Source organism: Oryctolagus cuniculus, chromosome 15, assembly GCF_051225735.1.
Source record: "Oryctolagus cuniculus isolate XC-2025 breed Fujian yellow rabbit chromosome 15, ASM5122573v1, whole genome shotgun sequence".
NCBI classification, from domain to species: domain Eukaryota; kingdom Metazoa; phylum Chordata; class Mammalia; order Lagomorpha; family Leporidae; genus Oryctolagus; species Oryctolagus cuniculus.
Genome location: NC_142881.1, coordinates 67031721 through 67042560, shown reverse-complemented (window position 1 = coordinate 67042560; position 10840 = coordinate 67031721). Strand labels below are relative to the sequence as shown.

Below are 10840 nucleotides of genomic sequence, written 5' to 3'. Positions count from 1 at the left end.
GGCCATCTTCTACTGCTTTCCCAGGCCATGACAGAGAGCGGATCGGAACTGGGGCAGCCGGGACTCCAACGGGCGCCCATATGGGATACTGACATTGCAAACATCAGCTTTACCTGCTACACCACGGCGCCAACCCCTCTCTCCGTCTCTGGTGTTCCCTTCCTCCATCATCCAGAAAACTGCTCCAAGCACTGCTTTGTCCTTCGCGTCACCTCCTCCTCTGACCGCAGTTTCTCCCAAGTCTCTAAAATCATTGTGCTTTGATCAGACTCACCTGGGTAATCTCTCTATAGAAGACCCTTAATCACAGCTGCAAAATCCCCGTTTCCCTAGAAGGTGACCCTCACAGGTTCTAAGGATGAGGATGTGGTCACACGTGGGTGTTCATTATTTAACCTAGTGTCAAGACAAAACTTGAGGTCCCTGGAGGGAAATACAAACCACCTGAGCTCTTGAGGCTGTGACCAGCAGCCGCAGCAGACACCAGCTCCCATGTAGCATTCATGTCCTCCCCTGACCGTGGTGCAACCCCCTACACCTGGAAGAGCGTGGTCAAGCTCGCTAAGCTCTCAGAGCCTTACTTCCTGATTCCCAAGAGGAAAATCTCGATGGTGCTCACTCTCCAGGTTTACTGTGTGATGGAAGCCATCACACATAGAGAAAGCCTGCAGTGAAAGCCGTTAGTATGCTGGTACCATGATTATCCAATCACTGGGCACCATGGCTGGGTATTTTGGGGGTCTCCATAAATGGGGACCATTGAACTTTCCAGAGTTAGCTCTTGCCGACCTGAAATCTGAGCTAGCCTTTTCATACTTTGCTCCCTCTTCTAAGGTGCCCTCCCAGCTGGGAACATGCTCCCTGCCTTTCCCTCTGACCGCCGGCAACACGTGCCAGCCGTTTCAGATGATCACTAGTCTTGCCACTGCTAGATTTTGGTTTTATGTTTTTAAGCTCTGTGTGTAGATTATAAACTGCTTGAGGGCAGAGACTGCTATTTTAGCACTTCAAAAGTACAGAAATGTGGCCACAGTACATGATCAATAAACCAGTTAAATAAATGGATTGCTGAGTTTCTTCCTCTCAGACCTGCAAGGGAGCTGTAATTCTCCGTTCTACATCTGAGGGGCATCAGCTGTGTGCTTCCAAGGTGCTCTGCAACCTTGAAGTCAAGGCTCGGAGCTGAACTGGATCCTCGTCTCACCCTGCCATTATGTGCTCCGTGTTACCCTATATCCCAGGATGACGAAGGCTCCTTTTTTCCTCCATCTCAACACCAAGAAGTTCAAGTATCAGCTACACGCTGAGGGAAAACAGGAAACAGACTTATCTTTGGCCATGGAATTGAACAAAGAGCTCACACCAGTCGAAGCCAGTTTGAACCAGTCTGTACTGCCCTGAAGTCTTCCCGGCCTCCCTCCCAGCTGGCATGAAGACAAGGAGGACATCATTGACTTCAATCTTTGGCCTTCTAGCCAGGAGAGGACTTGTGAAGGTGAATGGTTTGCAGACGAAGGGGATATAAAAGAGACAAAACCAGGATAAAAATTAAATAAAAAGTAGCTGTCTTAAACTGTAATTGCAGTCCTCTGCTGAGCGCGCTTGCAGATATATAAATGTGATTTACCATCAGCTTGCAACTACAAATCAGGTCTTGAGAAACACTTGTGCTATGAAATTGTTTAATCTCATCAAGCTCTGCTTTCACAGCAAGCCATAAATCACAAAGTCTTTGTTATCATAGACCTCCACCAGCGCCTCTCTGGCAGGCTATGGATCGTGGGTATATATAATCTTGACTGCACAAACACTGGGGTCGACGCAGGCTGAAATACTTTCATAATAGCCACTGTGCAGCTGGTGGAACACAAGCCTATGATGGATATCTCATTTCCTACAGTCGGCATCTATTTCGAGCAAATTATTACCACATAAATTTCTTGTCAACAGAAACGGCCAATTAATTAAGTTAAAAATTTACTTGTGATCACATCTACAAACCAAATAGAACTGCAAGGCAATTTTCCAGTTACTGAATATACTGCAGGTCAGTTTAATGAATAATTTTTAACTTTGTCATAAACTCAAAGACAGGCTAATATCTCCAGAAACCTGAATGGAGACCAGCTGCCGACAGATTTACACAAAATATATTTATGGGAAATTTGATTGCTGACATCTGGGGACAGAAATAAACTTTCTATAATTACAGAGGCATCTTTGCCATATATATGAATTTCTTTCACCAAAAAATGCAAATGTGTCCCCAGGAAGGGTGTTATTTTCACGTTCAGGCAGGTCTGCACTGGGGCTGTATGGCTCATGGAAAAATCACTGCACTGAATTCCTATGCTAGTGGTGGGTGCATTATCATGGGAGAAAACAATAAAGAGCAAAGACCCGTTAGTCACTGCCCCCTACCTCTCACACCCCCCAAATCAGGATGATTTCTCTCGCTGAGGGTGCAAGCCACTTGGCGCATGCCCAACAGTGCAGAGTTGGGAGGGCTTAAGGCTCTGTCAGGTGGGGCAGATTCACACAGCTTCCCCTAAGGGTTGTTATGCATAGAAACAGATCCACATGGAAATAAGGCCAGCAGAGGGCCCCTCACAATTCATGCTCTGTGTCTCTTTGAATTGAGGAAAATCCACGGTGGGGTGGTGGTGGTGGGTGGAAGCAGGGTGGGATAATTGACCAGGTGCATATAAAGGCATTTAGGTGTAGGGAACACACCAGATGTGACTGCCAACAGTGATTCATTCAACTGGCGACCCATTGGATATAGGATTATGGTTGTCTTCAGGGCCCTTATCCACCCTCAATGTACAGGGCATTCAAGACCCTCCAAATTATAGCTCTGGCCTATCCCTGACGATTTCACAGACCCCTACCCCTCAACCTACTGTAGCTAGGTGATTGCACTGACCGTATGGTGTTCCCATGTCATGCCCTTCACTTTTGTACTTCCAACACACTGCTCCCACGTAGGATCTTTGAGGTCCTTTCGCATACACCACCACTGACCAAATTCTTATCTGCAAGGTGAATCCATTGATTTTTGTCAGCCTAGTAAAGACTTTGTTCTTCAATGAGATACTTCCTGCTACACAATACTTGACAGTCTATGATTCTATCCTGGGTAGAATTAGCAGTAGTGAGTTCACAGTCACTGAAGTGTTCAAGACACCGGACAACCACTTGGTGGGGATGTTGCAATGGGGATTCAATGTGTGTGGAGCATTGGATTCAAAAGCATTAGGGCTTCTGAGCCCTGTGAGCCCAAATTCCATGGTCACGTGTGCCCTGCCTTAACGCTACTTGAAGGCAGGGATCATCTTACTGTTATATATAGTATTCTTTGCACACAGTCCAACACCTTAAGGGGGATGCGGGGAATGGCAGATTCCTATAAAAGTTATTGAGAGCTGATTTTATGGAGTTTTTCTCATATGTGTGGCCTTCAATTCCAGGTGACATCCAACACACCACTGCACCATCATTATCCTCAATGTGAACAACACTGACTTGTGCCTATTATGTTTAGAGCACTTGGTTAGAATTGGATCCCAGACCAAGCTGAATTAAGGAAACAAGTCACACCATGAGCTCACTGTATAACCGGAACAAATTGGTGTTCAAGGCATGAATGACCAGTGTGTAAAATACAAAATGCTACAAATAATTTCCAGAACAGGGTGAACAATCCATAAAGTTTCAAAAACCTGAAGGGTTACCAAGAGGTAATTCTAGATAATTCTTTATTCTACAACATGGACGCCAAGCCCTGCATACCAAGCTGAACCAGCTCACCTCGCCCAGGGCCACTTAACCAGAGGGTCGCACGAAGGGAATCATACCCAGCTACCCGAACATCTGCCCACCATGCCTCCATCATACCCCAGATCCAACATGCACCCCACCCAGGTGCTCTTCACTTTTCTCTGATTAATTCCATGTGCTTTGAATGAAGTGATAAGGACCTCTTCTCTGGCTCAGAACTTGGCTCTGTGGTCCTTGGATTCTCTTTTCTCACAAAAGAATATGTTTCAGAATTTCCCAGGACTGGCATTGTGGCATAATGAGTAAAGCCGCCTGCAACACCGACATCCCATATGGGTGCTGGTTTGGGGCCTGGATGCTCCACTTCTGATCAAGCTCCCTGTTAATGGTCTGAGCAAAGCAACAGAAGATGGTCCATGTACTTGGGCCGCCACCATCCACATGAGCTCCCAGCTCCTGGCTTCAGCCTGGCCCAGCCTTGGCCATTGCAGCCATCTGAGGAGTAAACCTGCAGATGGAAGACCTCTCTCTCTGTCTCTCTGTCTCTCTCTCTGTAGCTCTGCCTTTCAAATAAATAAATAAACAAATCTTGAAAAACAACAAAAAAAGAAATTTCCCCATTGACAATGATCTTTTATGTGAAGCCAGTGCCCAAACATCTAATTTTACCAATAATATACTCTGGATCTCCCATGATAACAATATTGTCCCCTACACATCTCCAATGGGCTAAACTCAGAGACTGGCTAGATTCAAATCTTGATTCACCCACTTGCTAGTAATAAGACCTTGGAATGGTGGATTAACCTCTGAGGATCTGGTTTCCTTTATAGAAATAAAATAAAGTGAAACTAGTACCTGCTTCATAGCATTTTTGGAATATTAAATCAGATAATACATGCAACATTTTAAAACAATGTCCTTAAGAACTACTTGGTATTTTTAAATCATTAATCAGTATCGATTCTTGATGTAGTAAATCTTATATTCTCACCTCATGCTATATAATTTTTTAGTTTTTCATTTGTCCTGTATTTATTTTGTTGAAGCCTCAAGGAATAATTAATAAAATAATAATGATGGAAGCAGACTGCCCACATTATATTCCAGGCACAGTTATAAACACTTGACATTCATTATTATTGCTCTAGGAGGCAAATATTCTTATTATCTCCAAACTGCAGATATGACCTAGAAAGGTCAAGATACTTATCCAAGGTCATCCAGCTATAACTGATCATACTCCAAGTTCATGCTGTTAACTACTGCAATTTAGTGTTACTGTATTTGGTCAGCAATTCCTTATCACTATATTAGCTCCACTTATAATCTAGCTATTATTCATAACCTCCATCATTCTCCATTTTTGCCAAAATGGTCTTAATTGTTATTACTCTCAAGCATCTTATAGTTAAGACAAAGAAACAATACAATACATGCAAGAAGGACATCCAAATTAAGCCAACTTGTTCAAGCCTGCCTAACTCTATCAATACTTCCTTCTTTCCACTCAGAGATCATTTCAGAGTGTGGAAGAGGTCTTCAAAATGCTTATGGAAAACGTGGATCATGGGGCTGGGCATTTGGAACCAGGCTAAGGTGCCACTTTGTAAACCTGCATCCCGTATCCCACCTCTACTTCCATTTCCAGCTTCCCACCAATGAACACCCGGGGAGTCAGCAGGTGAAGGCTTAAACACTTGGATCCTTGTTATCCAAATGGAGGTCTCAGCTGGGTTCCATCCTGGCTTCAGCCTGGCCCTACCCTGGCTGTTGTGCACACTTGGGTATTGAGCCAACAGATGGAAAACCGATTCTCTCTCTTTCTCAAATAAAATGCAAACAGCTAAATAAAATTTTTTGAAAAAGAAAATGTGTATTACAAAAAGATTATCCAAGAATTTCAAGATTCTTCTGAAGCAAAACAAACATATTTTTTAATTCCATTTTTCTATGACCTTTTAAAAGTACCCTCATAACTCCCCAATGCACTAAATCACCATTTAAAGATGTTAGGCAAAGTGCAAGACTATCCTCGGGAAGTTCAGCTAGCTTTTGAGTTCCAACGTGCAACACATATCATTGGTTTCCAGGAGTAGAGGTAAGGCCATAAGAGGTTCCACAGCAGAGCTTTTGTGAAACGAGAATCAGAATTTTTGCAAAAAAATGTGTTTTCACAGAGACAATGGACAATAAACATGGGGAAAGGGCTCTGAGGGTGTCTGAGGGTTACTAATAAAGGCAGGTAATAGTTCAGGGAGAGTCACTGCCGTCTGTCAGGGCATCTTGTCAAGGGTCAGTGCTGCCCGAGTGGCAAGGGCAGGGCAGGACCGACCAAGCAGCAGTGAGGAAAGCCTGCCTCCCCAGCTGCCCTGCCGGCAGACGTGACACAGGTGACACGGGTGACGATAACATCACCGTCGTGCATGTGTCCAGTGCTTTACAGTTTATAAACCACTCTCCCAGTCATTATCTCATGATGTGTTTAATGAATTTCCAGTGAAATATTCAATAATGACCTAACCTGCGAAGGAAAAGTTCGTTTCTTAGGAGCACGTTTCTATGATTTGAGAAAATACATTTATTTTGGGTGGGAAACCCACATGTGTACACATGAACAGAGGAAGCACTGATTTATTAATCAAGTACTCATCTCAGATATTATTCTGAGGGAAGAAACAGATACACAGACTTCTACGTTAAAACAGCTTATGGGCTGGATGATGGAAGAAGGCCCATTCATAGCAAGAACTAACAATTGCTACTACTCATCAGGTCAAATTTATTACTACTTCCAATTGTGGCAAATGAAACAGTACTACTCATAGGGTCAGTGGAATGGGACAGCAATTGCTACTACTTGTTGTATCAAAAAGGAACAAGAAAGAAAATGGTACTACTCTAGGGTCAAAGAAACAGTGCAAAAAATGGTAAGAAATCATAATTACTGGGATTCACAGTCAAGTGATCAGTATAGCACTTATAGTTGAATTTGAGATAGAACTGGCTTCTGGATGGAACACCCAAGAAATGTATCACAGAAGATGTGGGATTTAACTTGGGCCTCGAAGAATCCCCAGAATTGGGTAGCTGGGAGGAAAATATAAGTTTGTATAGATATTTAACATGTATAGAAACATATTAACTTCCATTAATTATTGATTTTCATACTTTAAAATTATTAAATTATTAAATTTCTTAAATAACATTGTCTCATAGGATTTTTTCTACTTACCAATAATAAAATAAAAGCAAAATAGTAAAAATTAGCACACACACATACACACATGTAAAAGAAATCACACAAGGCAAGGAACATGAGCTAATATAAAAAAATTATGAATTAGAAATCAGTAAAAGAAACAGAGCTTATGGGGTTCACCAGAGATACAGCATAGCTCACTTCCAAAGAATACTGTAAAAATCACCAGTAATTATAGAGGAAATAAAAAAAATCCTAAAAGTTTTCATTAATGCTCCTAAGCCTGGACAGAAGTAAACCATATATAGGCATTACCGTCTATCTTCTGAGTAAGTAATGGCTTAAGTAACTACTGGGGAAAATAAGTAAATCACACAGAACTAACAAGTGGGTAGAATCTCTACAAGGCATGGAGATTCCAATACTAAACACTGAAGTGGAAAAATTGTATGAAGCCCAAAAGTAAACTGTAATGAACGTTTAACAGAACGTTAGACGAGAGAGCTGACTAGGTATTACAATAAAGATAACAGCTCTGCTCAGCTCAGCAGCATTCTTTCAAGTTACCAAACTTGGATCATGGATAAAACATGAAATACTTCTCACACAGCAATTCTGACAGTAAAAGAAGCTTGCCTTATATAATGTGGAGAGAAAATTAAGAAGTCGTGATTAAGTAGTTTAAGCTAATTTAAAATTAAGACATTTACACTATATAATCTCAGAGTCACTCATAGCTAATCAAAGAGAAAAGAAATACTACTGCATACATACTAGACAACAACAAGGAAAACGGAAGCACATAACCCAAAACACAGACAAGAACCCCAACAATGAAAGGAATGGGAGGCCCATTGTAGTGTCTTTATTTGATGCAACATAGTGCTAAGAAAAGGGTCTCTTAAAGATTCAAAAGTGTGGAGGGAATCCCAGAGGCAGACCTTATAATTCTACACAAAACTACACATATCGCCGACTCACTTCTGAACTGTATGTGTGCAGGATACTTTCACAGGGGCTCTGAGAACTGAATGAAGACTTTAAATGGCCACTCAAGTTTTGTACGAACTCTGACTGGTACATGACATCCAGAGAAGAATGGCAAAGGCTTTGAAACTTGAGCTAATATTAGAACCCACAAAAGACAAAACAGGATCTGCACTCTGAATGTAATGGGGTTAATTCTTTTCTAGAACAAAGAAAAAGCAGTATTTTTCTTGGGATTACACTATTATCTAATATAAAAGCAACATAATATTCAAAATGCCAAGGATATAAGCCAAAGATTATTCAACACACAAAGAGGAAAGAAACTGTGATAGATTTCAACAGAAGAAACAATCAACAAACACAAACTCTAAGATGATCTCGACTTTGAAATGATCAAATAATGACTTCAGAGAAGCTTTTATAGCCATGCTCCATGAGGTAAAGTTAAAGAAGTTTGAAATTAATGGGAAAATAGAAAGTATCTGGAAAGAAGCAGAAGTTATTCAAAAACTGCAAAAAATGAAATATGTAGCATGAAAGATCACTGGATGGCCTCCATAGGATAATGGCAAGGAGGGAGAAAAAGATCCAGTGAACTTGAAGATAAACAAACAAAAATTATTATATATAATATACATTATATAATACATAATATATAAAACATATATAACATATATATTATATAATATATATTATATATTATATAACATATATTATATGTTATATATGTTATATATAATTCAAGCTGAAGAACAGAATGAAAATGAAAATAATATATCAAACTGAAGAAAAGAGAGAAAAAATTGAAAAAATACATAATACATAAAAAATAATACATAATATATAAAACATATAACATATATATTATATAATATATATTATATATAGCATATATTGTATATATAATATATTGTATGTTATATATTATATATAATATATAATATATATTATTCAAGCTGAAGAACAGAATGAAAATGAAAATAATATATCAAACTGAAGAAAAGAGAGAAAAAATTGAAAAAAAAGGAAATAAATAGAGTGCCTCAGGGGCTGTAGGACAATACCAAAATGTATAACACACATATAAATTGGAGCAAAATAAGGAGAGAAAGAAAAGATTCTGCATAAAAAATAATTAAAGGGGTAACATTCAAAAACTCACCATATCTCCAAAAAATTAGTTTCAAGAGGATTAGCCAATCATATCTGAGTATAGCAAATGGGTTATAAAATAAACTTACACATAAACAATAAAAATGCCCCCTAAAATGAAGAAAAAAACTGTAGATCATATATCCTAAAAGTAATATACCCAACTAAAATGTCCAATAAAACAGATACAGAGAATTAAAGAAATCAAATATTCATGTGTGGCTTTTGAAAAAACAAGGTTCTCAGAAGAAAATCTAGCCAATTTAGATTTGAATAATAATTTAGGAATGGAAAAGGCTATGGTCTTAAGAAGTACTGAGTTCACTAAAATATGGAATCAATAAATAGAGAGTTATGGAAAGCTTTGCTCTCCAAGAGAATACAATTGTCGGTTTTGATATAAACATACTATAGTAACCAGCAAGTTAAGAGATGAAGGGACTGGCAGAGGAAGTCACGATTTTTACCCTTCAGAGCAGAGAATCAATGACTGACTAACATTGACACACAAGGTTAAAAACGAATAACCACTCCAATCTCAGAACACATAATGTCTTCTCCTACCATGAGACTGACTGCTGACCCAATGTTTATAAAGAGTAGAGATGCCTCATCATTCCTGTTTTTTCACTGTGCATAGCAAAGCATCTTCCACAGGACACAACCTGTATCTTTTCAATCACTGGCACCATGCTCTAACTAAAAAAAGATAACTGACTACAGCAACACAGACACAATGAGGGCACACCAAGTGTTCTACTTGAATTTTCAAAGGCATACACTCTGATGCACACACCAAAAACCACACCTATACACACACACAAGTGCATATAATACCCACCTTTAATGTGTAGCTATCTATTCTGGTTCCCAAAACTAGATACATCCTTTAGACTTGGTCACTTCAGATATATCTCAGTTGGCTTTCAAATGAGTTATACAGATTGTGCTGTACATCCATTAAAGTCTAATGATTCATCTTTAATCTGATGTTAGAAACATCATTTTCTCAACTCATTATTTAATTATTCTAACTTTACATTCACTAAGTTTAGAGGGGATTAACAAAAGAGAGTAAATACATATATCTTCATAGTGTATTTTGATTCCATCATAGAAGATTAGAATACTGACTTATTCCAACACCCAAAACTCATGATACTGGAGGAGTTTACAATGAACAACTCAAATAGAATTGGAATACCAAGTGATGGTAACAAAGATTGTCAAATGTGCACAAATGTACACCCTATGGTGTACAGGGGAAAGAGGCAGGTTACAAAAATCCATAAAAGATGATAAAGACATCTGAGTTAGTAAAAATCACAATAATAATAGCATTTGTTGGGTGTCTCCTGGGTAGCAAATACTCTTAGTTTTGCATGGAAAGTATGATTTCATCCTAAAATGCCCCATTAGTTAATGCCTTGTTCATTCACCTTATCCAGAGATAACAGAATGGGAAAAATACTCCATGCCATACAAATGTCATCTCTGTCCCTACTCCACATTTCAGAACACTTCAGAAAAAAGTTTAGGCACCATCATATTGAACCCAAATCTGTGTTTCTTTAGCACATGTCAACATTGAGCTTTGCCATCCATTTTGAGTACACAGTAGCACCATCTATATGGAGAGATGACCAAAATTATGAGAGTTTTGCACAACCAACCAATACTTTAGATAGTACATTATTTAAGAGTAACAAAGGCAAC

At 39.3% G+C, this 10840-nt stretch overlaps 1 protein-coding gene across 27 annotated transcripts in view; it reads right to left on the bottom strand.

Annotated features, from left to right (window-relative positions):
• Nucleotides 1-10840, bottom strand: part of LRMDA (leucine rich melanocyte differentiation associated) — a 1125029-nt gene that overhangs the window by 256131 nt on the left and 858058 nt on the right. For 13 of the 27 annotated variants that reach the window (XR_016220979.1, XR_016220978.1, XR_016220980.1 and 10 more), the window contains exon 1: nucleotides 114-267. The exons of the other annotated variants lie outside the window; for them this stretch is intronic. The gene's annotated coding sequence lies outside the window, so the exon portion shown is untranslated. Of the gene's footprint in view, nucleotides 1-113; nucleotides 268-10840 lie in introns of those variants that run through there. 27 annotated transcript variants of the gene reach the window in all.